The sequence below is a fragment of the Amblyomma mixtum genome, chromosome 3 (genome assembly GCF_055824585.1).
Source record: "Amblyomma mixtum isolate Tamu chromosome 3, ASM5582458v1, whole genome shotgun sequence".
In the NCBI taxonomy this organism is placed as follows: Eukaryota; Metazoa; Arthropoda; class Arachnida; order Ixodida; family Ixodidae; genus Amblyomma; species Amblyomma mixtum.
The window spans coordinates 207,073,328-207,099,547 of NC_143014.1; the positions used below are offsets into that span (position 1 = coordinate 207,073,328).

The following is a 26,220-nucleotide window of genomic DNA, read 5'->3' on the forward strand; positions in this document are numbered from 1 at the left end:
TACAAAATTTAAAAATAGTACATCAAAATAAAGATAGAAACTGTGAAATTATTATGAAATCACAATAAAAAGGCAGAAAATTTTCTCTGCCACCTTTGCTGAGTTACATGGCTGTTTGGCCTGACCCATCTCTATGCGAAGGTCCAGGTGGTTGAGGCGCCGGGTGGCGCCATGAAAGAGCGGCAAATGAAAGCTGTAGATGTCATTAACTTCTTGCTTATAGTACGATGCTCCACAGTACAAATGACAGACAAACAAACACATGGAACAAACGAAGCCCGCTTCGTTTGTTGCATGTGTTTCTTCATCTGTCATTTGTGTTGTGGAGTAGTGCTCTACAACCAAGGTGCAAAACCGACTAGCTCCCGTTCTAGCACTGCTTGTCATTAACTCGGGAAGTGCTGAAATGTATTGCTTGCTTACGGACGTCTAGGCGGCTGGGCCTGGACCCCAGCTCTTTAATTTGATACCAGTTGCGAAAGCAGCAAAACCACGCTTTCAAACCAGGCAGCTCCTTTTGGCAACTTTACAGATGGTTAGCTGGTCTATACACCAGGTAAGAATGGCAAAGAAATTGCCAACGCTAACTTCATAAGTGCTATGTATGGTCTGTCTTAGCTATTATCTCTCGGACTGTTGTATCATGCATTTTTTGTACTGATTCCATTTTAGTGATGTATTGCTAGGCATCAGCATATTTCAATGCCCACAGGCATCGCAACAGTCTACTACTTTAGCTCCCGAGATTTGGCGCACTTGGATTGCCAGATTTCATTTATGCGCCCGTTATATAGTATTTGGGTTTTGCAACTCGTATGAGCTCTGCTAGGGTGGGTCTGTGCCTGGACTGGTTGCAACGTTTTGGGAGACAAAATTCAGCCTGCCTTGTTTCGAACTATGAACCTAGAAATTGTATTTCTAAGCTTCAGGCGACGGGGAGAACGCAAGTAACAGAAAGATCCAATGGCGTAGGCTGCTAAAATGCCGGCACGGGGTGAACTACTATCGTGGAGTAACATTCGCGAGCGAAGTAGCCTGCGGGAGAGCTGACATAGTTGTGACGTAAGTCTTGTTATGGGAGCTTGGACAGGTCCGGCTCATGAAAACGTAGCAGCCAGGAAAGCGCAACACTTGGAAACGTAATAGCGCAGTTCTACAGTAGCAGGTCTGGTATGCTTCGTCTAGTGTTTCTTGATATTGCTGGTATAACCCTGAGGCATCCAGGAAGAGATTTGTTACTTAATGTGTCTAATAGTGGTGCTGTATGCTCGGATATACAGAAACACGAACATACTCATGTAATCCGTGTTCTTGCCGAACATCAACACCAAGAACGTTCACATCTGCCCAACAGCATTCTTAGCTTTATTGGTAGACGAAGGTAGCAGTCGAATCATGCTGGAGAGGCCCCTTGTGTCATAGATACATTTTTTCAAGGACGTCGAATACTATCTTTCATTGCTTTGATGGTATCTTCTTGACTCCAGCCTTGTACATATAGCCGTAATGCCTGAAGAACAATTGAAAAAAAAAACACATATTCAGTGTGAAATAGACCATTATAATGATCTCAGCGCAAAGCGAATTCTGTCATTAAATTTAGCTCAGCGCTGCATATACTACAAACTCAATATGACTTGCAGTGTGTCTGGACTGAACCGACAACGCTTTCCGCTTTATAGTAAATCAATACGCACCACACAAAGCATTCAACCTCCGCAAAAATTCAGTGTACTTTATTCTCCGCACTGCCGCTAACAGCTAAATGCATAAATTTACAGCCCGGCCGAGTTCGCACTGCTTCAGGAACTGAGTTCTTACCATAATTTTGGCACTGCAGCTCATACCGAGTGCGACAGTCTTCCAACAATGAAAGAGATCCCATTATTTCTGGTAATTTCGTTCATTACCAAGCCCAGAGATTTTATTGTTTCATGTCACGATGAAAAAAACTAAATGTGCAAATACTGCTGCGGCAGACAAAAATTGGTAAGAATTGCAGAAATGATTAAGAGAAGCCCATAAGGAGGGCACAAAACATAAGTTGTAGTTTTAGTTAGGACAAAATATTTTGCATGCGTACACTTCAGGATGAGAAAATCCACATTTTGACAACTTTTGCATGTGCACAGACTGCAGAGCAGTAAAGCATTGGCTGGCTGTACCTATTGCAAGACCATTCTTCTTGATTTTATTGCTATTTCTGTGAAGCACTGCCAGCCTCTGTTTGCTACACAAGCTTTTCCATAGCTCTCTAAACCAACCACCCTACATTGCTCATCCGAACCGCATATGTCACTGCACTGCTCATCCGTTTAAGATTGCCTGCCCTGTGTCCCGTAACAAACAAAAAAACAGCGAACATGCACTGATGATTAAACATTTAAAGTGAATAATGAGACAAGACTAACTAAAACAGAAATACAGTTGAAAGCTATTTGCAGAATCGCAGCATATAAAATAAAACAATATGTCAGAAACAAGCAATTGTACAGCAAACTCACCACAATAGCTGTGCAAAGGAAGTACATAACCTAACAGAACATACTGCAAGCTACGTGCCTCAACAAAACACACGAAAAGACGCACATGGACAAAACACCTCATTACATGAGCATATTAAAAAAAAACAGAAATCATAGGTTCTCTTCTACATCAGTCATCACATTTTTTGCTGTATTTAGATCATTTCTGAAAACTGCAGCACTTTTCCACCTCTTGAACATGTAATGTCTTGAAGTATAAAATTTTTCTTCAAAAACAAAACAGAAAGCAAAGGCTACGGGCACAACCTGCACCCTTCTTGCAAAATGGCCTTTCTAGAATCATCACATTGCTGACAGATGCTGTAGGTTTTCAAAACCTGAGCTTTGATGCAGTAAAAGAGGTGGAAAAGCACAGATCTGGACAAATAAGTGGTGAATGCTTATGTAAGTTGTATATGACCAACTGTCCTACAAAACAACCCTTCTCAGTTAAAAGATGAGTTCTGCACGTCTGTGTTCTCTTTGTTTGCACAGTCTTCTTTACTGTTTTTCACTAAATATGCTACAACAAATGACCCAAGCCAGTAAGCTCATACACAGTGTTTAGAATATGTCTGCCTACGTCAAACAATACTGTCTTTTTGACACAGCAGTCGAGTGCCGGTCATTGCCTCTGCACAGCAGACAGGAATGAAAGATATTGAATCATTAACATGAAACAGGCCAACAGTATTTGCAACCATAGAAGCTCCGAAAACATCTGCTTTTTTTAGACTACGCAGTTGAGTAACCATTTAGACAGCAGACAATTCAGCAAGGTAAAAGAATTACACTGCCAGAGGGAGTCGAAGCCATGAGTTTGTCATGTTGCGTGCAGCCCTAACCTAGGGCTGAGGCTGTCTGTTCTTTTCCTTTCGAAGGAAACAATCTTTAGTTGCCTACAGACTTAGCTGGAGAATGCTCACCAGCACCACACTCAACCACAGATTGGCAGTGGGGAGTCTCAAGTAAGGCAATACATAACTGGACAGATACTTTCATAAGCAGAAGGGTGTCTGTTGCTGCTGTATCTGAGCTGTTAACTCTTCAACCACCAAATTATTCCCCAGAAAACATACCAAAATCGCCAAATTTTATGGTAATTTTTGATGAAAGTAACCGATGTCAGGCTTTAAACACGCGCCAAAGACGCAAAACGCTTTTCATTGACAACTACGACACTATGGTGTAGAAAACTGCAACCAACGCAATCGCCAACTGTAACTCATCTTTGGCAGTACGAGCAACTCAACATGGGGTCGGACGAGTGTGACTTGTTAATGGCAATTTTGTTACAATCTCCCATGACAAGTACAGCTCAGAGTTGGTGGTTAAAGCACCGCATGTGAAGGTCATGGCTCAGGTTCCCACTGACTGCACGTTGACTTTTTGAGCTGTGCTAAATTGCTTCGTAACTATAAATGCTTTCAAAAGACGCAGGTCCAGTCCCGGCTGCAGCAGTCACATTTTGCGAAATGCTAGAGGCCCGTGCGTTGTGCATGTTAAGTAATCTCAGGTGATCTAAATTATCTGGAGCCCTCCACTGCGGCATCCTTCTTTGCCTGAGCTGCTTTGGGACACTAAACCCCATAAAACAGACTACACATGCTTATTCAGTAACTTCTCTTCCCAAAATGAAAAAAGCCAAAATAGTAACATTCCAATATGCCTCAACCGTTGATTTGTTTTATGCATCTTATGTGTGCAGTAAGGAAAAAACCATTGATTTACTTCAAAAGGTGGCAAGACCACCTACCTAACACTCTAATATGGCCAGAATTTTAACTCTGACATCTCAGAGATGACGACAATATTAATTTTGGTCGATTTGAATGGCTTCGTGCAAAGATTCTCTTTGGATTTGTTCTCATGACCTATCACACAACAGGAAGACGTACCCTCTAAAAATGCTAAGTTCTTAACCTTGACAATGTGACCATCAACAATGCAACAATTGCCTGGCCTGCTGCTGGTTAGCTTGAAGTTGTCGGTATTGGCAATAGAATACTCGGGCGGCTTGCACTCTTAAGGAAGCAACCTTCTGTTATGAGTTGCACTGACAATGAGCTCAGTGTGCTTTCTCGCAACTCCACTTGGATGTAATCCTTCTCAATGATTTGGTTGTGCAGTTGCTGAAGCAATGCCCCTGGCTTGCAAAGTTCCTTTATAATTTGCTGGAGGCAATCCTCAAAACAGAATGCACAGTCATTGTCCAAGGAACCGAAAACGCTCTCATCATCTCCAAGATGCAAGAGGCAACGCACAGTAAATGAAACATACTCTTTGCCATATAATCTAGCAAATTCAGAAACAAAAGATCCAACAGGAGGCATGCATAGAAACACTGTTGAATGCAGAGAGGGTTTTGCTCACCAGCACTGATATAGCAGAGTGGAGCACAAGGAAGTTCGCATACAGTGTGGTGGCAAAACATCTCCAAGGACGTGAGGCCCTGCGTACAATAGAAAAAGCCGGAGCTCAGTGGTCAAAGTCAGCACTGGTGAAAGTCAGCAACGGGCCGCCCTCTGCGTACAAATTCTGCTGGGACATTACTGGTAGCATCTAAAATTTCTTGAGAAATCTGTTTCTGGCCAGCAGGCCCAATGCAAGCTGTCGGTGGTCCCGAAAGCCGTAGATGTGTTAGCCTTCTTCGTAACACCCTAACAAACCAAATGCATGCAATCAGATGGCACGTTTTTGACACAATCAATGGGTAGTTTCAGCAGAACTGATGTGCCACGATGGTGCTCCTTATCCGTTTGTTCCCTAAGCGAACAATCTGTCTTCGGAGTGCTTGATGTTGGAGGAAAAGCAACCTTGCCATTTATGCAGTTCCCTTCTGCATCACAACCTGGACAATTCAAGTACCCCATGTGTGATTTCGTCATCAGCACAAATGATCTTGCAGGAGCATCATAAACAAAGCTGTGTACTTTCACAGAACAGTGAGAATTCAGGACAGTTGAGCCATTCTTCAACAAGTAGCTCATCAACAGGTATTCATATGCATCAGATGTTTTTGATGTCTGGCAAAAATGCCAACAAGAAATGGGGCCAGCCCTTTGCAGTTGGTCATCCAACATAATGTAGGCCAAATTTGTGTGCGGAAGCTTTCAGCCACTGGGAGGCCATCAATGTTGAAAGACAGAGACCGAGCTGATGACTCATTGTCCATTGTTTTCAGAGTTTCAAGGCCTCTTAATTAACAGAACTGGCAGTACTGCCTGGGCTCCATGTTAACAATGTTACCTCCAGGCTGTCTAGGAGTTTTCAGAAAGACACGGGCATCACTTGGCAAATCTTTGAAACAGTGGTGGTTCTTCGGTATCTTTAGCAATGAGGTAACCGCAATTTGCGTAAGCAGTGCAAAAAGTTGGGCACGTTGGTACTGGTTCATTTCGTGTGTGCCTTCAAGTGCCCCGTCCTTTTTTTTTGCACAGTCCTTCCATCAAAATGAGCCGTTGGCTTAACCTGACCTGAAGTTCTTTCACAATGCTGTTATAAGAACTGCCCACTCCAGTTCCGTGCGTATCATTAACCAATCCTACAACACTGTTGTCAGTGGCCTCTGTAGAATCAGGAACAAGGGTAGATTCCCAATCGCCCGACAGTGCACTTGTATGTGTCATGGCACATTCAGCTACCCAGGAAGGGTTGGCACCTCGCTAGGCACACTTGAAGCATCGGTTTGCTTGATCCAGCAAATGGACATTAAGAGGAACTGTATCCAGTTTGAAGAGCCTACTTGTCATAATGCAGTAGCGACACATCTTGCTTGATACCAAGCTTTTGCTCTACTGTGTACTTGTGCTTGGCCTTCGGCATAGTTTCTGCATAAAAGGGCTTCTTGCCTTTTGTCAAGACTAGTGGTCATCACAGTGAGCTGGCAACAGTAACTCACAGGGCTGTGCATACACTGTTTGGCCACACTACCATGTCGCGAGTTTTCTAAAGAATTTCAGGATGAAGGCAACCACACCACCATTTGGCAGTGCCAGTACCAACGTTGCATGTTTTTGCTGCTGAGTTCTGCCTACAACGAATTAATTTTACACAAATGCTTTTGAGTGAATCGGCTGTGACAGTCTACCGAAAGGTTGGCAGCTTTTCTTTCCCAATTCGCTGATGCCACGTGAAGGCAAATGCAGCCCTGGCCACGGCACCTTGCACGGTGCTTGTGATTCCCATTCCACAGTGTTCAAAATTGTGCGTGGAATTCACATCAGCTGCCATGTGAAGGCAAATGTAGCCTTGGCCACAGCGCGTTACATAGTGCTTATGATTCCAATTCCACAGCATCCCAAGCCTTATTGAATAAAACTTGCGTGTGGATTTCACTTTAGCTGTACAGGTTCCTGCTTGTCGCCGGCGTTGATTCTTTGTTCATATGAGGCGATCAACAGACTCATGATTGGTTATCATGGCCTTTATCTTGATCACACCGGTGTTGGGAAACATCAGGCACTAGGTTCCTAACCTTTGCAAAGAAACCATGTGTTCGAAGCCCATAAAGACAGCTGGCAGGGCAAGGTGTTCTTTTCAGTGGAATATTGGTTGAAAAAAGCATTAGTTAGTAAGCGGACGTGTCTTGCTGGCATTTTAATAAAGCTGAGCACTCGACTTCTGTCATTTTTCATGTACATTACGATTCGTACTGGCTGCTTTGTTGCCTCTTTTAGATGTCATTCGAAACTGCTAAGTTTGTATACCCTCAAGAGGTGGAGGTCGTGCCGGCAGCATGCACTGATGGTGACACTTGTGTATGGCCTGGCAGGAAAGCCGACTGAGTCAAAAGGCTGGTGAAGGCCTCCACACAGCCACAGAATGAATGGCAGCAATATACAGCCCTTGTCAAATGCTTTTCTGTAAGTTTTGATACTGTCATATCACCGCTGCGTAAGCAGCATGGTTGTTCGACCCATTTCAAAAGTTAAAGCGGTTGATAGGTACTTCTGATTTTTAATGTACCAAAGGCACATCTAAGCTTTCAGAAGCCATGGTTGGGGGTTTTGAAATCATTTTGATAGCTATTGGGGATCTGTAATACTACACAGGCTGCTGCACTGTGACCCTGTGTTTATCATTTAAAGTGCACATGCATATCAGGGTATAGTATATATTGGTTGAAATGCTAGCTGATGTCTTTAGTAGACCACAGAAGACATTTGACCTTTTTACATTCCCTCTTTATCTCTCTCTCTAATGTGCTGAAGGTTCATGTTCTTCTATTTCTAGCACCATATGAGAGCACGAGGAAGAGATTAGGGAGAGCAGAATTCACTTCGGAAATGGCATCAACAGATGATGAACAAAGGTAGGTGGTCTTAAGACCAAAAAGGTTTTTGTTAGTCAGATTCTGATGACAATAGCCCTCCAAAGAAACGGAAGTCAGCCAAAAAGGTGCCTAGATCAGCAGCTGCATATCCAGCAGTGCCACTGGCATTTCCAGCACCATCCACATCAGGTGTGCATGACCTGTTTGGGTGATGCTTGGGTATAAGAAGTGGATAAGTCATGGGCACAGAACAGGCCTGACTTCTTATCAACGGTGACTACTCTTTATTTGTTTCAGATGAAGCACTGCACAACAGTGCACTGCATAACAGTGCCCATGTCACAGCAGCCATTGCATCAGGTATTTACTTATGTGGTATTTGGAAATGTGAACAAATTCTGAAAACACTCATGCTTGGTTACATTTTCGGATGCTAGTACGCTAATTGGGTCCAGCATTCGCACCTCGAGTGGGTGAAGTTAGTTTAATGTCCTCAGAAAAAATATCTTTTAGCTAATCTGTTGTTTGAACTCTGCAGCGTACTCGCCCACAGCCACCGTGACCTCTAGAGACGCCATTCCTGAAGCAGGTAAGTTTTTTTCCATGTCTCTGTGCTGTGAAGTTTTTACATACTGTTAATTTGTAGGTTACATGTATTTATACATAACTGTTTCCATCAAAGACCTACAGCCTATGTTCTCGTGTATCCACTGCTAGAGTTTCAAAGGCAGGTGATGAGAGAAAGGCTGACAAGACCAACGATCGAGCAAGCTCTAGATCTCCTCCAGAATTTACCAGCACTGAGGACCCCCGGACAAGCAGTGGGGCATCCATCCTGGTTTCTAAATCATTTGTGGAGGTGCGTAGTTCCTGCAGTTTGACAGAAGCGTCAATGAAATTATGGAGCAACTGGTAAGAATTCTTGATGTGTACCATGAAATTTTGCTTTGTTAGAAACTCTGAATACCTAATAGTATGTTATTCTTTAAATTGCCTGCGGCCTCTCCTTCACTGTGTCCTAAAAAATGGGCAGAACATTTCAATGTACAAGAATAGCTATGCAGGGTCACAGCTTGTCATATACACAAATCATGTGACTTGTTTGAATGGAATGGAATATGCATAAGCAGTTTTAGTTACAAGTGCTATGCCCAACCTGCAGTCAAACTAAGCACAAATACAGTAAAACCTCGTTAATTCGACCCTCATTAATTCGGAAAATCGGATAATTCGGACAGCTCATCCGGTCCCGTCAACCACATATGGTTTTCTATGGCGTAAAACTCCCATTAATTTGGAGAAATTTGGCCGTCCTTCGGTTAATTCGGACAGGCGGCGGAGCTTGCATGTGTACAGGGAGGCCATGAGCGCAGCGGAGGTGAGATGATGATGATAGCGAGAGCGGCGCTGGTGTGAAACCGAAATGTAGAGGCGCCATCCGCATCGCTGTAGACATCAGCCAAGGCAGAAGCCTCAAATCCAATCCAATCCAAGGATGGGTTTTCTTGTTTTTTTTTTTCTTTTTGTTGTCGTTGCCCTGCCGCGCCGCTGCGTCTCGTCATTTTTTTTTCCCTTTGTGGAGCAACGCCGTTGAGCGAGGTGTGTGCGTGCTCAGCGTTTTTCTCCGCTACAATCTCGATAACGCTGCGTTTCTCGGCTCCTGCGATGGCTACCGAGGCCCCAGCGAAGCGGCCGAAGTATGTGGCGAAGGACTTGGCACAGAAAGTTGAAATATTGAAGGCTGTCAAGGAGGGAATTCCGCGACAAGCCATCATGGCAAGATTTAACGTGAAGAGGAGCACGCTGAGCTCGTACGTCAAGAATGAAGCGCAAATTTTGCAAGCTTACGATGGGCAGCAGTTCTCCGACAAGCGGAAGAGACTCCGAACGGCAGCACATCCGAAGCTGGAAGAAGCACTGCTTCGATGGATTGCGGACGCGCGAAACTCGCAGCTGCCGTTGAGCGGACCCCTCATCTGTGCACAAGCAGAAAAATACGCCCTAATGATGGACATTGGAGGTTTCAGTGCATCAGAAGGGTGGTTTGACCGCTTCAAGAAGAGGCATAATTTGGTATTCCGCAGTGTCTGCGGCGAGAAAGGTGCTGTGGATGCAAGCGTGGAGAACGATTGGAGGAGTGAGCTTCCGAGGCGCCTCGCTGCTTATGAGCCTTGCAACGTATTCAATGCCGATGAGACGGCACTGTTCTACAAGGCCCTGCCAGATAAGACACTCGCTTTTAAGGGAGACCCTTGCGTCGGCGGCAAGCGAAGTAAGGACAGGGTGACAGTTTTGCTTGCTGCGAATATGACCGGCACGGAGCGGCTGCCGCTGCTGGTTATTGAAAAATCACAGAAACCGCGGTGCTTCAAAAATATAAAACAGCTTCCTGTGGACTACCGATCCAACAAAAAGGCTTGGATGACATCTGAAATATTTCAAGCCTGGCTACGCCAACTAGACCGCAGCTTTTGCGCAAAAAAACGCAAGGTACTGCTTGTAATCGACAACTGTAGTGCACACAACAACATGTCAGGGCTGGAAAACATAGAGCTGCTCTTTCTGCCGCCTAACACCACAGCTTCCCTCCAACCCTTGGACCAGGGAATAATTCAATATGTAAAGACCCGGTACCGCAAGCAGGTGCTCAAACGCATGTTGTTGTGTTTAGAAGCAGGTAGAAAGTACGATATCACGCTTCTCAGCGCCGTGCATATATTAGTGCACGTGTGGCGCAATACACCACCTGCAGTTATTGAAAACTGCTTTAAACACAGTGGCTTCACTCAGAGCATCGGTCCCATCGATGTGGATGAACCTGATGCCAGCCGCGAGGAAGAGAGCGACTACGAAAGCATTCTGCCGCCGAATGTTGAGCTGTGCGATTATGTCGCTATCGACAGCAATGTTGCCGTTGCCGGCCATCTCACCGACAGTGAAATCGTGGAAGAAGCCTTAGGAAGTGAGCAGCCGAGTTCCGACGATAACGACGACACGCATGATGAACTGCCGCATCACACTGTGACGGAGGCTGTTGATGCCCTGAGTGTTCTAGAAGACATATGTGCAGGTTCTGCAGACAGCGTGCGCGCACTGCATCATTTGGCAGAAGTGCGCAAAGTCGTCGTAGCGATGAAAGTTTCCCGCACAAGGCAGTCAACGATAACAGATTTTTTTCAAAAAATAAAGGTATGTTGATGAGGGGCACTTTGTTGTGTTTTTTTCTGGTCCTCTCGATAATTCGACATTCGGTTAATTCGGACATTTCTTCCGGTCCCGCGAAATCCGAATTAACGGGGTTTTACTGTAGTACTGAAAATGAGAAGTGGTCATAAACAGTTGGTGTGCTATCTTTGAGCAGTAGGAGAATTTATCTGTGTATCTGCATGCATGCAGTTAGAAAGGTGCCAAAAAAGTTGGAGGCTTATCAAGGTTAAGCCCAGTGGATGCGAAGCAGCCTTCGTTTTGCATTCTTATTATTAACGTCCTTAGCGTTTGGAGGCATCTTGACCGCATACACGCCCGGCGCAAAGACGCTGGCGCGGTTGCGGGCACAGAGACTGACGCGACAGCGGGCGCGCGCCGCCTCATCCCTGGCGTGACGTCACATATCACGTGATGCAGCGATGGTGGCGCCACCGCCGCGTCGCGCGCGACGGCGCGAACCGAAGCGTGGAGGCCTCGTCCGACGGCGCGACATGAGGCCCCATCTGCAGCCGGAGTGACATCATCACGTGACGTCACATCATGTGATCTCACTTCAAGGTGAATGGTGGCCACCGCCGGGCGTCGCACGAAGGCCCGAAACCTACGTTAATATGCTTCGCATAAAACATCTTCCAAGTAACCTCCTTATAACTATGAGCTACCAAGTATTTACTGCTCATCTCGGCACACCCTCACTGTACAGGGTGGAATACTATTTAGACTGTGTAACTCCAGCATGTATGCATGTGCATTTGACACTTGGTCTGTGTGCCCCCATAAAGAATAGAGGCACACAGCAACAGCAAGATTCCAATGTTTGGAGGAATCCCCCAAAAGGGAGTAGATTGGTAATAAAAGAATAATTATTCTTTAGCATCCACCCAAGCGAAGCCATATGCCTACGTCAGAGAGCTATATGGCTTTCAGAGAAACTTCATAGTTGAAGAAAAATTCGCCCTGGTCTGGAGCTTGAACTCAAGACCACCGCCTCATCGGAGAAGTCACTCTACCTACTGGACTAACCGGGACGGCTAGCGCATATGGTAGGGCGAGAGTGAATTAATCAACTACTCGAAGTGGGAACAGTGTTGGTCCAATGTTTCGAGGAATCCCCAAGGTGGAGTGGGCGGTAAGGCAGCAAGTAGTCTCAGGTTCAAACCCCAGACCAGGACGAATCTTCAGCAACTACGAAGTTTCTGTGAAAGCTGTATAGCTTTCAACTGTAACCTTATGGCTGCGCTTGAGTGGACGCCAACGAGTAATTATTCCTTTATTAGCAGTAAGATTCTCTCCATGTTCCCAATATGCATGTAATTGTTCTGTGCGTATTAATTATCTGTAGCACTAACATGCTTGCCGTGAAATTAATGTTTACCCCAGCCTAATTTATGCAGCAGTAAGGCTTCAAAGTTTATGAAGAGTCAAATTTTTATATTACAAACATTTATGCTGCCTACTATTTTTTCTTTTTTCAGCTTCAAGAACTGAAGAGCCTTGGTGGCAACAATGTGGCGGCAACCAGCAAACGAATTTTGATCTATTTAATGGAAGACACAGTTGCCCAGAATTACAGCTGGGTGGGCAATAAAGGCAAAGAGAAATTTGGAGAACTAAATGTGACAGCTGTCATAAAGGGTATGTTACTCAACAAAGTACTGCCAGCGGTGCACAAAACTGCAATTAAACTTTGACAGGAAGAGCATATCCTACCACTGATAACTTAATGTTGTCGTTTTGGATATGAGTTTTAATGAAAGGGTACAAATAAATTGAATTGTACACATCCCGTATGCAAACTCAACTCTATGTACAACATGTTTAATGTTGGTAAAAATTTTGCAGCAAGCAAAGTGTGTTCCTCCTTTAGTGTAATTCAATTCACAATTGCCAGTAATATACCATTAGCCAGTAATATACTATTAAGTAGATTAAATGGGAAGTGCAGCCTGGGGGCACAGATGAGAAACAATTGACATGGATGGGTGCTACTTTATTAATAGCATTTAGAAATATTTATATGAAGGGTGGGCTTTAAAAACAAAACAGCAGGAAAAGCGCCTCTCCATGCCAATCCCTTCCCACCTGTGTTTCCTCGCGCTGTACTCCACCTGTTTAAAATACACCAACTAGCTCAACAACTAGCCCCAATAGAGTATCATCCATTCTGTGTTTTATCATACTGAATATGTCAATTCAGTCTGCATAGATGCTGTTCGCTGAAACAAGATATTTACGGCAACACTGGGCGACAACGAGGGAGTTAAGAAAATGGCTACAGCATGCGCCTTGCAGGCTGAAGCAGCTGCAGCAAAGGACTGCTAAGAAAGCCAAGACAAGCCAATTCCTTTTTTTTTTTTTTTGACAGCATGGGAACATTTTTGGTAAACGGTAATGGCCAAAAGGGTCACCATATGACATGGCATTCACAAAATTTATTCCACACATTGTGTTATCCACTTCATGTTAGGGTGCAAGATGCTTTTAATTTTTTAAGGCGGAAGCCTTTAATGCCTCATCGTTGTAAGCAGGGGTTGTCGACAGAAATGTCACGCTTTTCAATTGGTCGAAACGGTCGTGACGTCACAGTGCACGAATTTCAAACGGGGCCAATTGTACTTTGGCTAGTAACCATGCAACCAATTAAAGGGATCATATAATGATGCTCCAAGTAAGTGGGACTTAGTTTAGTTAATTGCTTACTAAACCAATTAGTCTAATTAACCTTTCTAGTCAGACCAGATAAATAAATAAAACCGAGTAGGAAATTGGCCGAGCTCGGGAATCGAACCCCGGTCTCCGAAGTGCGAGACGAGCACGCTACTACTCTGCCATGCCAGCTCAATGGTTTGGAATGAACAAAGGCGCGTCTAGTGAATACGGTGTCTTCGTTCACTCCCATCTTCCTCCCTTCCCGTTACGACGAGGTTTCAGTGTCCACCGAGATATGAGAGAAAGAAACATTTCCTTTCCTCAAAAACCAATTTACCGACGAGCAAGGCATAGCGCCGAACGGGCGATGGCGTTCAATGGACTCCCTGGCAGCGTTGCAAGACGCTGTCGCGTTCCGCTCTTAGAGGCGAAGCTCAACACCTTAACCACATATGAGTGACACAAGCAGCAACACCACGCTTAAGGCTTTCGCCTCACCGCACTTTAGGTCAACAAAGTGCCCCCTGATTTTTTTTAACATAGTGCGCGCATACTATTAGTGCTCGTGACTTGCTGCCTGTAGTTTTTTAAAATGATTCTTAACCCTTTAAGGCACTTAGCACACAATTAGGTACATTAAAAACTTGAGCTTTTTCTTACTGTGGTCTACATAGCATTGATTTTTTTTCATTTCAGATCAATTTAGCATCCTGAATTTTGCAGATAAGGTGCTTTCTAAGCCAACTAACACAGCAAATAATATTTCACAAAATGGTGATCTTAGTACCATGCCCCACACTATTTTCTTAGAGATTTTGACAACAGAACTGATGTCAATTCCTTGTGTAAAATGTGTCTCTGAAGCGATTTTACTATGCCTATGGTACCAATGTCATAAATCTTAGATTTTTTTAATCTTAGTTTTCAATTCTTACAGCAGTCTCTAGGATGTTTCTACATGCCTGAAAAAAAAACCACTCCTCCGTCATTAGTTCTCCATTGGAAAACTAATTAATATTTATTTTGAATGAAAGAAAAAATGGTGCATGAAAGGGTTGTAGAATGTAGTTGTGTTTTTCTGGACGGTGCTACAGCTGAGTGCAAATAGCACATGTCAGTGAAGGTCTTGGTTCGCAGGTACAATTGTTTTCACCTGTAACATAATTCCTGAGCTAATTTCTTCAAGCACACACTACTCTAACTGACACATTTTCCTTCACACAGTGCATTATTTAGTTTACTGTTTCATACTGTACCCTGTTATATTCACAGGCCGCTCAAAACGAACTGGAGACATTGTCAGAGTAGTATAGGACCGACTGGCCACTAAATGAGATGTCATCGTGGCCCTCCATGTTCTATTCTATTTGCCACTACAGCACGGACCCCCCCCCCCCCCCCCCCATAAAATATTGTTACTACGAAGAAGACGAAGAAGCAGGCAGCAAAGCAGGATGGAGCACTTGCGCTAGGCCCCCCGCCATTGAAATCATATTTCATCTGTCATCATGTCGTCCCATTTCTTGGCTTGCCACCCCTAATCAATATCATGTGTGGTCATGATATGGGCCATTATGACCAAAATGAAAATCATATGGACATTCTGTGGACATTATGTGAACTTGTAAAAAGCACATGGACATCTGACATAAAGGATATTATATGAGCAATACACCCCTTCACTTGTCCTGACGGACTACACACGGACCTGCCTTCACAGCCTCAGTCACCGTCAAATGCTGGCAGCCACACCTGCCTCACTTTTTACGCGCAAGACCCCTTTCACCCGATGTCAGGAGGACCTCCGAATTTCGCGTCCGGTGCTCTATCAACTGAGCTATGGCAGTGGCTGTCCAATCTGCTGCTTTTGGGGGTATTTATGCGTCGAGTAAGCGAACCCTGAGAGTGTTCCCCAGCGCCATCCTCATTCATAGCGGCGGACGTAGTACGGTCCTGTATTACCACAAGCGCCACATAATAACGGGGTCAAACGGTGAGGACGGAAGTTGTGCTAGGTTACCTATGGCATCAAGACTGCCAGATTTGAGGCCCCCATAAAGCCGTAGAGCAGACAAGGGAATGGAAAAGGGTGTTCGTTATGACACAAATGACGGAAGCCAACAGTCATATAGAAACCAAGGAGCACAGGGAATTTCGGAGGTCGTGGGTTCGGATCCCACTGACAGCATGTGGTTGTTTTTTCTTCTGCTTTTATCAATTTCCCGCTGAAAAAAAAACTACAAAAGCTACAAACTACAAAAACTACAAAAAACTACAAGAAGAAAAGACATTCCCTATGCTCCCTGGTTTCGATGACTGTTGGCTTCCGTCAAATATAGGTTTGCTTAATCAGTAAATGACAAGAACGAAATGCACTATCGAAAAAAAAGTTGCAGGAAGTCACGGAGCCTACTTTTGTTAATCATTTGCAGCGGCACAAAAATTTTATGCGCAGTTTCAAGCTACTGTAAAAGGAACGGTGGATACCAGTCAACCAAGCACCACCGATGTGTTGAGAAAAACAGCGTTGCCAGAATCGAAACGGCAGGCCTTGGACCTAAAGATTGCCTGAAGAGCACTCGATTTGCAGCCATATGCTATCGTCAAAGACCATGATCCCAAATACTTGTTGAATGAGGCTGTTCCTGGTTATCAGCCACCATCAAGAACAACACTGTCTCGTACACTGGTGCACAAGTTGTACAATGACACTAGGAAGCAAGTCCTTCTGGAGCTGCACAAAGCATTTGAAGATGGCATGGAATCACTTGCATTCACCTCTGACATTTGCACATCAAGAGCAAATGAAAGCTACATCAGCCTGGCATGCCACTTCTTGGACCCTCTGTTCAAGCTGACGCGGTACAAGTTGAGCACCCATCAATTTCCGGGAAAGCACACAGCAACTAGAATTGCTGCAATTCTAGAAGGTCTTGTTGCCGAGTGGGACACTCCCGATAACAGTTTTCCAACTTATGTGGTGACTGACAATGCGCACAATATTCGGGGAGCCACACATGCTCTTTCTCAGTTTGAAAAAACTTGTTTTGCCCACACCTTGGAGCTGGCTGTCAACGACGCCACGGAAATGACTTCAGGCCTTTCTGTGCTTTGTAAGAAAACAATAGCCATTGTTAGGCATTACAAGCACAGCCCAAAGGCACATGACAGACTGAATTGTTGCCAGAAAAAAACTAAACAAGCCGGTTCTTCGAGTTGTACAGGATGTTGAAACGAGGTTGAATAGCGAAGTTGCAATGTTTTCCAGGCTTGTGGAGTTGATAGAGGCAATAACCATAGATCTTGCATCTGAAGATGAACACATTGAAAGCTCTTCAGTGACAGAACGGAGGGAAATGAATGACTATTTTGCTGCTTTGAGACTGCTTGAAGAAGGAACTACAGCTGGAGCTGATAGCTACCCAGGGAAATGAATGACTATTTTGCTGCTTTGAGACTGCTTGAAGAAGGAACTACAGCTGGAGCTGATAGCTACCCAACACTCTCAGCTCTCACGTCCATCCTTTTACTCCTTGCTCACGCACCTAAGCAATGCTGCGACTCAACAGTTGCAACATCTGTATTTTCTGCTAATCTGGCTGAGTGCCTGAAGACAAGGTTTCCAAGCTACAAACTTGACCATGCTGTAAACTTGGCAATGTTCTTGGACCCTCGTTTCGAGCTAGTGGTATACCAAGAGCATGGAGCAAAGAGTAACTGGCCCAAGAACTTGGTAGTTGAAAATGTACAAACATTCCTAATACACAAAACAGCACACAGGTATCCCATGTGTTGGTGGCCCAGGAAACAGTCCAACCCACCTCAGCACTGCGGAAGAATTTCGACACCCTTTTAAGGCAGCGACAGCATTCACAGCCATGAGCACAAGCAGAAGTAGACGATACTTGCAAGATGCGATTCTAGACCGAAAGGAGGACCCTTATCGCTGGAGGCGAGAGCAAGGTGCAAATGCTTACCCTCTGCTGGCTCAACTTGCAAGCAGATACCTGCCCATACCAGCCACAAGCGTGTCTAGTGATTGACTATTCTCAGTTTCTGGTGCTATTGTTACCAGCAGGACAGCATGCCTACTTCCTGGACATGTTGAGCAGCTCACTTTCCTCCATGACAAAATTAAGAAACTCAACTTGTAACATCCGTTCAGTGAACAGCTGCACTGGACTTTTCTTTTTGCTGGGAACTATTTGAAAGTACACTAGTGAAAAAGGTTGTGCAATAATTTTGCTTTTTTTCCGGCCGTGTTTTGCAGAACAATTCATCCAAAATTTACCTTGGCAGCATATGAAAAATACTCGATTCGATTTGCACTTCAGTTTTAATATTCGAATTTGCTTTGCACCCAAAATTTTGCTATTCACACAGATATACTTGTGTCAGTTGTATTGGAACTGGACTGAATTGGGATCTACCTCAACACCTGCAGGAAGATTGAAATGCCCGAGCGCATCTACTGCTGCCCAGTGGGTTTCAGCTGAGTGGTACATTCTGTCTTATGAAATGGTCGGTCAACCGAGCATTTAAGAAATGCTCGATTTCAAAGGCGCTCGAAGGAAGTAAGGACGAGCTGCCGTGGGGGACAACCAGAGGCAAAGAGAAGCCTGGCTGAGATAACAGCAGCAATGGTGATAATTGTGGAGAGGATGAAGACGAGGCATAAAATTGCCACCCATTTTGCCGCTACTTAATAAAATTGCACGGCTTTTAGCACAGTTTTGGTTTCTTGAGTAGCATTTGTGTTCTATAGTTCCGGCTTCTCGCGTTACATTCGCATTGTTTCGTTTATTCCCACAAAGTTGACCCTCGCGTTACAATAGTGTTTTTTTTCCCCCGTTTCAAACACCTAAAGCTGACCCTTGCATTACAATTGTGGTCGCGTTACATTTGGATAAATACGGCAACGAGATATATATGAAAAAAAAAAACTAAATATTAATGAATCAGGGTGGATGTTTGGGCGAATTGGTTGCTCATGATGAAAAACTGTAGCACTCGAGACAAGGACACAACGAAGACGACAACAAGTTAGTTGAGTTGAAAGTTAGCGCATGTGTTGTCGTCTTCGTTGTGTCCTTGTCTCGAGCGCTACAGTTTTTCATCATGAAAGAATGATATCCTTGAAACTAAAGCCCCCAGGTAGTATTTCTTGTCTGTCTTAAATGATTCTGAAGAGGCACGCAGTGAAGCGTTGTTGGTGAAATGCAATGAGACAGCTTGCAAAACTAATGAAAAGCAGCAGTTTGGGAAACAATGCGAGTGGCACCATCCATTACGCATTCCTCTGCAACGCCTGGCCGGCAGTGCTGGCAGAGGAATGTGCTGAAATGCTGCTTTCTTGGCAAGACACAGCCCACTAAGTGCTTGCATATCAGTTCTGCCATACACAGCCCTGCAATGAAATAATAATCGTTGCAAAATTCTAACGAAAAAGAGCGAAGTGATTTTGGCAGCAATAATTCTCAGCACATCAACAATGCTTGACTGATCTGAGCCTTTAGCTTCACCTCCTTGCATCGAGGCACTCAAGAGAAGCCACCATGGTGAGTGACTGTTGCTGCATATTAGCTTCTCATGTCGTGTGCCCACATGTTAGCCCAATTCTATGTTTTAGAGCGCAGCTCCTTGGTGCCCATTCCTTTGTTTCACGGCGTCATCGTTGTCCCTCATAACCAGCTCCGCAGCTGGGGCAGCGTGCTGCTCTAGCTGCACGCACTCCTAACGCCATTTCTCCCACACGACAAGCCAAAACGCATAGCCGCTGCCGTTCACCCCTGCACTGCATGCACTGCAATTCTGCACTGTGTGCTGTAGCATGATAAATTACAACCCTGAAATTGCGGCCTTTGCTTCAGCTTCATTTGTGAGTGTTTAGTTGCCACATTAGTGCTCAAAAAAAGGTAAAGAAAGCAGTTCGACAAGTGTTCCACAAAGGCTGAAAAAACTTAGTGTCATTTTTCACACAAAAGTGAAAGATAGGGCAATTTGTGCAAATTTTGGCACCCAGACCTTTCCACTCTCGGTAACTGCAAGCACCACAGGCTGGTGGTGATTCTGTAGTCAGCTGCCCCAGAGGTGCTCCTCACAAGTCAGCCCTTGTGCGGGTTGGCACTGCACCTGCAAACAGGACCAGCAATACACAACAGTAAAATAAAAATTTGCAAAGAAAGGCAAAAGCTGCCATTAATTATACCAGGTCCAGGATCAATAGACATCAATTTTAATTGTGAACTGTATAATATTATAAGGTACTGCTATGCAAAAATTGAAGGTAATAATCCATTCTTCCAATGCATAGCAAAATCTTGTAAAGTTTGTCCATCATTCGCATAGGGTAGTTAAGACTGCCATAGAAAACCAATGGGGAACGCTTTTGAGGATCGCAAAAATGTTAATAGCACCAAAAATTGAAGCCTGCAGAGGGGAGAGCTGCAAATATAGTGACTGATATAGTGAAACCTTATGATGTATGAAAAAGAAAATGCATACATAGAATAATTTCCCGTTGAAAAATGCACTTGTCCAGAATTTCTGGGTACAACATCATACCTTAGAGACATACAGAAATGAAACAAGGGCCATTTTTACCATTGCCCAATTGGTTTAGCCTTGTTCCAACATAGCTGTGTACATATAGGTTAACTGAGTAAATGTCTCAGCCAAGTCGCTCATCATGAATGAGCCCCCGACATCAGCAGCACGATTTCTTATCACCAGAGCAATAGCTGGGTACACATGCTATTGCCTTTCCAGACGACACAAGGTGCTCCTCTGACGCTAGTGCCAGACAGTCTGTGCTGAACAGGTGTGCCCAAATATTTGAAATAACTATGTTTGTTTTCCATTCGGAAATGAAGTTCCTTTGAAAAATTGATCTTGAACCTTTAATCCGTGTTTCAAAAACATGACTTCTGACAGCAAAAACACAAGAGACAACACAAAGAATAGAGATGCCACAAGCAATTTTATGGTGTCCCCGTTCACTGCATCACCTTTTCTGTTTAACACTGTACAACTTTGTAAATACAGTCAAGCCCACTTATAACAATATTCAAGTGCCATGTAAATACCATTGTTATAACCAATAATTGTTATAACAGGGTTGTGCCAAAAAAAGAGAAAAGATGACAAACTTCAGAGCATTTATTGACAGTAAATACCCGGAGGGGTTTGACTGTTCTAATGCCTGTACAAGCAGGTTAATTCGAACTTCAGGGAACCGGAACAGTGTTCACCGTTCACCGATGACCAAAGCACCGCCATCACTGTGCCAACGGGAGCTTCACGCACCAACACGTCACAGGAATGAAGCCGTTTTCCGGAAGTGATTCTTATGGGAAATTCAAGAAGCATGCAGAACTAAGGGTGCGGTGACAGCTGACGAGAGAAAGACCGCGCTGGCTGCACGCACGCGCACTGCACCGACTGATTGGGGGTATGCATGGCACGCGTAACCAATGCAGCAATGCAGCAGCTCTCCTGACGCGATGACGCCTGCCTCTTTTGCTTTCGTGGCATTGCTGCGCCAGCTTAGTGCATTGGTCGGCCCCACACGTGCGCGCTTTTGTGTTGTATGGTTTTGCTGGTGTGGTTGTAGCATTTCCTTCTTTTTTTTTCTATAATGGTTGACACTCAATTACCAGATTTAATTGTTATAACCTATAATGTGCCTTGACAGCATTGCTATAAGCAGTTTATTTTACCATAGAACACATGGCAAAGCTGATGGTGCCATGACTGACCATTGTTATATCCGATATATTGTTATAACCAGTATTGTTATAAGTGGACTTGACTGTACTAACAAACCCACACCTTAGAGTGTCAGAAAGGAATGTAGAATAAGGTTAGTGGTAGCACATACACAAGTCTGTTCATGGATTTTGTGTTGGAAGAACAGCTCAACAAAAAGACAGGAGTGAAACACATGCACCAAGACAGCTAGCCACCAATCCCTGTTTTGCCAGCACAATGCACATACCGGGTGTTTCACCTAAGTTGTTCTGAACTTTTTAAAAACAGGCTTTTTAAGTAAGAATAGCACTTTTTTCAGCATAGCATTGTAAGTGGTGTAGCGCATCATAGTACTACTAAGACGTGCAACTAGTAGGCAGGTTAATTAAATTTAATTAATTAATTTAATTCAATTTAATTCATTATTTATTTAATTTTCCAAGTATTATTGTTAGTCTACTTATTTGAGAGGCGTGTAGCCCACCATAAGTAGTATCTATAGAATTTCAAAAACGTGCTACCCTTGGCACTATGGACAAACGAATTTTGGCCATTTCGACGAGTTACATGCACTGGGGGTGTTGCTTTGTGTGCAAGCTTCTCGAAAGCGCATGCATCTGAGACTAACAGTAATAGCTAAAAAGTTAACTACTCAATATTAGTTAACCAGCTTACTTACTTAGTAAGCACATCTTACCTGTATTCTGACACGCAACACCATTGGCAATGCTGTGCCGAAAAAAGCACTTTTCTAACACAAAAAGCCTATATTTAAAAATTGTAGAGTAGCCTAGGTGAAACATCCACTATATAACGTGCAAGAGCTAAACAAAAAAAATGAAAAAGAAGGCACACTGTTCATTGTGGAAATCACAGAGCATGCAATGCAGCTTTGGCACAATGATGCATGGGTTTCTACTAGCATGATTTCCTACTAGCAAGGCTGGACAGATTTCACGTAGTGTGTTTACTATTTTTCCATGCCAAAGGACAGCTTGATAGCACAATTACCTTTGAGTCCTGGACAATATACGGTGCATTATGAGGCAAAGGAAGGAGGCAACTAGGCAACTTCAGGTTACTTTGCGTTGCAACAGCATAAAAGTGTACCCTAAAACAACTCACTCTCGCAAACAGTTTTGCGCTCTGACCACACAAAGCAAGGAGTCTCATAAGGGGAGTTTGCCATAACCAAAATTAATTTCTTTTTCAAAACCATGTACCTTGTATAATATTTCCTCAATGCCATAAAAACAACAAAAATATGAATAAAGAAGGTGCAGCTATCAATCATGTCATGGCAAGCAACACACACACCTTCCATCAAAATTACACCAACTGCTTGTGCATCTGGGCTTGACAGTTCCTTTCATGCTTAGAAACCTGCAACCCTAGTGATGCAAAAAATGAGCTACATGGCCAGGCTCAAAAGAAAACCTGGCAGCTGGTATATTTCACATAAAGACTTCGCTTGTTGTAATAATACAAATAGGCTAACAGAATATGAAAAGACATATTTGGCCATCTCACTATAGTTAATGTAAAATCCACACCACCTGCACGCTTCATTTTACTTTCAGCAAGGAAAATAGGCTAAAGATGGGCTTGCCTTTAAGAAGGGAGATACTGTTTTGGCTTAGCTTAGCTTACTTTCAGGCAGTTCAAGGGTGATTATTTCATTAGAAAGTGAATGCAGTGCTTGCAGTTTTGGTTATATCACTGTAGCACACAAATTTAAATTTTTCAAACATTAAAAAAGTATAAAAAAAGGCTGTACAGTATTACTTTTTGGCAGTGCTAACTTAGCACTTGTACCTAAAGGCAGCAAAAATGCTTCAACTACAGTGATAGGTCATAGAAGCCAAAATAAAATCTGTGCCTGTTTAATTTCAGACGTGGTCAGTAATGCGAGTCCAGCTGACAGTTCAATTACTGTTTCATCTTTGAGCTGCAAAACATGGCTGCACCATAACATCTTCCACATTTTGCCCCTAAAGCGAAATAAGACACCTGCGCTGGAAAGGACTTTGAGGACTTGCACATGGCACTGGTATATTCACATGACGTCACGAGCACCATTTTGTTGTTTAGCGCGTAGCGTTAGCTGTGCAGGCCGATGAGAGCTGTGATAATCCCTTTAGACACATCTGCAACTTTTCATAGTAGTCCACAGACTACAAAATGGCAGCCTCTGTGACATCTGTGACCACTCCATGTTACAGTAGAAGGATAACAGGGTTGTAATCCCGCTGTAATACTGCCTTAAAACACTGCCCTGTAGCCGATGAAATAATACTGAGCATCAAAGTGGCAGTATTTGATGATGATTTATTGAGAACAGACCCACATATTATTTCAAATGGGGGCATGCCAACTTATGCTACTGATGTCCTGGTTCAAAGGAGTGTATGCAGTGACTGAACATACTGAACAGTCTACAAAAACACACAAATAAACCACAATACCTACATGTACTCTGCAACGCACGTTCATTCGGCAGAAAAAAGGAGAATGGCCCCAATTCTGGACTGTGGAGACACTCTCTCTGCTGACAGCTTTTTTCGGGCTTCTTGGCTGTGGAACAGCAGGCACTTGACCTGCATAACATCATAATCTCCAGCTGAGCTTTCTCTGGAAGATGCAGTACACACCATGCCTTACACACAATTTAATAGTAATTATCTGTAGTGGCTATTTTCTCTGCAAGACAAGGCTGCCCAACTTCACAACCTAAACAATTAAGCAAGTGCACCACGTCAGTACTAATTGCACTTTTTGCATCTCAACCTCTCATGATACCACACTCTTGAGCCAGCTGGCATTTCACACAGACACAAGACAATGTTTAACCCATATATGCATGGTGTCCTACATATAGGCCACCACTTTTTTGCCCAGTAACTGTAAAAGTTTATTGTGTAAAAGCTTGTGCCGGCTAGCGTAGGTTCACAGGCGCTAAACATTTCCTGCGCAACTGTTGTGTTGTGTGCAATAAGATTAAGAGCTGCCAGCCTTTCTCTAGAAGCAGGCAGCAAAGTCGACTACATCGAGACTCTGCAATAAACAAAAAATGAGATTTGCACATTGCCATAAAAAAATCCCAATGAGAAATGTGATTTTAAAGTCAATGTCAAATGTTTGAAGCTTTACTGCGCATAATAGGTAGTGCTTTTTCCTAGTATCCTAATTGCAGGACAGCTTAAACGTCAGCATTGGGAAAAATATTGCCATCAATAAAAGGATGATTCTGAATTCTGAAGTGAAAACATTTTATATCAGAAGATATTTAATTTGTTTAAATTCCTGAAGATTCAGCATATATGGGTTAAAAGTGTAAACTCAGAACACCACTTGCTCACACTAGTATTCAAATATAAGCTCTGCACTCCTTAGTGCTGTTTCACATGCTGCAACTACAATGAAAATATTTGGTGGAGTTAATGATGTCGCAGTGCAATTTTCGGCGAGTGCTTTCACATGCATACCCTGTGAATTTGGTCAGAGTGACACCCACGGTTTCCTGATGTCTGCATAGGCAACCCATGATTAAATGCACCAGTAACGCAACACGTTGATATTGCTACACTCGTGTAGTTTTTAGATGCAAGCCGATATTTTGTGTGTTTTGATAATACAGTTTTTCTTCGCCTACGGTAACTCCTCACACGTGACCGCACGTCACATGATGTCACGCCCCCCTCGAGCCAGCACGCAGAAGCTGCAACTGAATTCCAACAGGTCGCAAGCCCGTCGCAAGTTGTCTATGGCCAGACCGATGCTCTCTCCTGCCACAGACCAACGGAAATCCTAGCGATCGGAGGCAAAAATCGTAACATGTGAAACAAGCCTTAGGGATTTTAAAAACCATTTAATTTAAAAGGGCTCTATTAAAAGGTTACGAACCACTTCTTTTCTCAGGCTAGTTCTTCACAGTGCTCAAAGTCAGGGGGTCTCAAGGGGTCTGCTTGTTGTTCTTGCAATATTTTCATTAACTTTTGCTTCGGTCACTTGCAGAGCAATTTCACCGCTTACTTTTTTCCGTTTCGTTAGCTTTTTCTTTTCTTTAAAGTATAACTGAAACTTGCGCTTTTAGCATAACGTGGGATTAAAGAAAATTTTTTGCAAACATTTTATTTACATTTACTTACTTTTACAAAAACTCTGTCACACCAGCCGGTCGAGACTGTTCAGAAACGCTATGTACCTTTGCCCTCAATGTCAAGAGTACTATAAAACAGTGGTTCCACAAACAATACTACACATATTAGAAATGGCGACGCTTCGTTTCACTGTGAGCAGTTTAATGTCGAGCACACTGGCAGAGCTCGGGGATTGCTTGTTTCAAGTTTGCGTCATAAATTGAGCAAAAATATAATCTTTAAAAACGATTTCTCTCCTTTGTATAAAACGATGCATAAAACAGGCTGCCAGCTACTTTCTCTCCCTTCCTCTTTATTTCCCCCTCCACCTGTGCTCAAATAACTGAGCACAGGTGGAGCTCACAGGCTGAACCTGAGTCGCTTTGGGATAATAAACCCCCATAAACCAAACCCCTTCGATAGAGCCAGACTTTATAAACACTCATTCTTCATCAAAATCCAGCAATATTTTTTGTGCGAAAGCACTACTCCAGATGTATCAACCCCGAGCAAGAATCTTGTCATCTTGTATTGTCTTGCGCTCCAAATTAACCCGACCTTACCTGAGCTCACTTGAGTAAGTTCGGAGGAGCGTCACACTAGCTGCAGCCAATGGGGGACGAAGTTCAGGCATGTTCAGAGGACCGTCGCCCAAGCTGCAGCCACTGGGAGGAAG

The 26,220-nt window shown here is 43.7% G+C and overlaps 2 long non-coding RNA genes across 3 annotated transcripts; one reads left to right on the forward strand and one right to left on the reverse strand.

The window, feature by feature from the left end:
• Positions 1-1,342: 1,342 nt before the first annotated feature.
• Positions 1,343-24,414, reverse strand: LOC149353431 (uncharacterized). The gene is made up of 4 exons (XR_016290980.1): positions 23,875-24,414; positions 19,681-19,788; positions 4,899-4,977; positions 1,343-1,510 (listed from the first exon to the last, which is right to left on the reverse strand). It is a non-coding gene; the product is annotated as an uncharacterized LOC149353431 (long non-coding RNA).
• On the forward strand, positions 7,199-14,804 carry LOC149353432 (uncharacterized). Of its 2 annotated transcripts, XR_016290979.1 has the most exons (6): positions 7,199-7,390; positions 7,761-7,839; positions 8,098-8,160; positions 8,339-8,389; positions 12,483-12,642; positions 13,214-14,804. It is a non-coding gene; the product is annotated as an uncharacterized LOC149353432 (long non-coding RNA). The 2 variants fall into 2 exon arrangements; XR_016290978.1 differs by lacking the exons at positions 12,483-12,642; positions 13,214-14,804 and adding an exon at positions 8,518-8,965.
• Positions 24,415-26,220: the final 1,806 nt, after the last annotated feature.